This window comes from Triticum dicoccoides, chromosome 6B, assembly GCF_002162155.2.
Source record: "Triticum dicoccoides isolate Atlit2015 ecotype Zavitan chromosome 6B, WEW_v2.0, whole genome shotgun sequence".
Taxonomy (NCBI): domain Eukaryota; kingdom Viridiplantae; phylum Streptophyta; class Magnoliopsida; order Poales; family Poaceae; genus Triticum; species Triticum dicoccoides.
Window position 1 is genome coordinate 208,801,669 of NC_041391.1, and position 1,664 is coordinate 208,803,332.

Genomic DNA, 1,664 nt, shown 5'->3' on the forward strand with positions numbered 1-1,664 from the left:
TAGACAGAACTTGCACTTATATTTCCATCTGGCGTGGCGGCATTCAAGTCCCAAATCCCAATGGTTCGTTCATGCACAAGCCTTGCTAGAAAAAAAACATCGTACAGCACAATCCAGCATCAACTGTTGAATGTACATATCAATAGTACGATGATAAGCCACATGGGTTGGACGAACTACAAGAATATCTGCATGCCCATGGCATGTGGTTTTAAACATTCAGCCCCCAATCACGCTTTAGCCTGAACCACCAATGCCTTTCAGAACCTCGTGCACCGCGGAAAAATCCAGGTCACCAAGTCCCAAGCTTCTTGCTTTCTTGAATGCCTGAGATCCAGTGCGTAGTTGCATGTTTATTAGCTTTGTTGTAATGTTTTGAAGGTAGGGGGGGCGGGGGCATACCTCATTGGCAGCAGCTGCCACTGGCATGGACACGGCATTTTCATCTCCCAACGACAGAGCCAGCCTCATATCCTTCTGCTGATGTTTCAGGGGAAATGCTGGATTGTAGCTGCCCTGCAGCATTGAAGGCCCTTTCATCTTGAACATCGGATTTGCGATTGCACCGAGATCCTGCAAGTCAAAACATAACCATGGTTGTTTGATTTGGTAGTAAAGTAAAGGAGGTAACAGCAGGGGTGTTGCATAACCAAGCACGGTACCAGGACATCAAGAAGCGTCTGGGGGCTCAACCCACTTTTGTCAGCCAAACAGAGTCCCTCAGAAAAAGCATTCATCATACTGCAGCAAAAAAAAAAATGTCACTGATGCATTATTGCAGTCGACGGATTTACGGCCCCGAAGGGCAGAGGAGATGATGTGGCAGCAACTAAAAGAGCTCATAGATTTCTGGATGTTGAACAAACGTAGCAAAAATGAAAAGCTCATTTAGACGAGAAAGCTGTAAAACCCTATTTGCAATGGAGCAGGTTTTAGATCCGTACTAAGCTTGCTGGCTATGAATATAAAGATTTTCAGTAGATTTGCCATTCTGCATAGACTGAGGTGCGAATTCACAGGGCAAAACAGTAACCATATCTACTGCACTGAACTACTAACAGATCAGTTTACGAAAGTATCAGCGGTCAAGCTTCTCAGTGGTATTCTGCATACTGATGTTTCAGATACCCTGGATATGAGGCTGGCTAATATACGATGTGAAAATGCAATGCTGCTTGCAGTTACTACACTTGAATGTTTTGCTGGTGTGTACAAAGATGGTCACCTTCCCATGATCATGTTGACCACCAGTTTCATCTTTGCTCCATTTCCCATCTCCCCCAGAAAGAACGACTTCTTCCCAAGTACATCAAATGCAGGGACCATATCATCATATAGTGCCTGAAACATTCAAGGAGTGGATCCAATTAAGCAAACATGAAATCCTAGGGGGAGTTTAATTGCATTATGCATGGTAGATATAGCACTACCAATTTACACCCTAACGGTTAAAAGAATCACAAGGATGCAAATTGGTGGAATTACCCAGATTAAGTATCAATTTTGAATCCACACTCAATGTTCGATGTACTAGATACTAATATCTATACCATATCTCCTAGCACTTTGTAATTTTATGGTGATTGATATCTCCACCCTACTAACTTTAATAGCTCTTCTGTTCTCTGGCAAGTACTTCAAAACTACCTACAAAGAGTCACTGA

The 1,664-nt window shown here is 43.0% G+C and overlaps 1 pseudogene; it reads right to left on the minus strand.

Annotated features, from left to right (window-relative positions):
• LOC119323780 overlaps positions 1–1,664 on the minus strand; it is a 4,899-nt pseudogene continuing 3,235 nt past the window's right edge.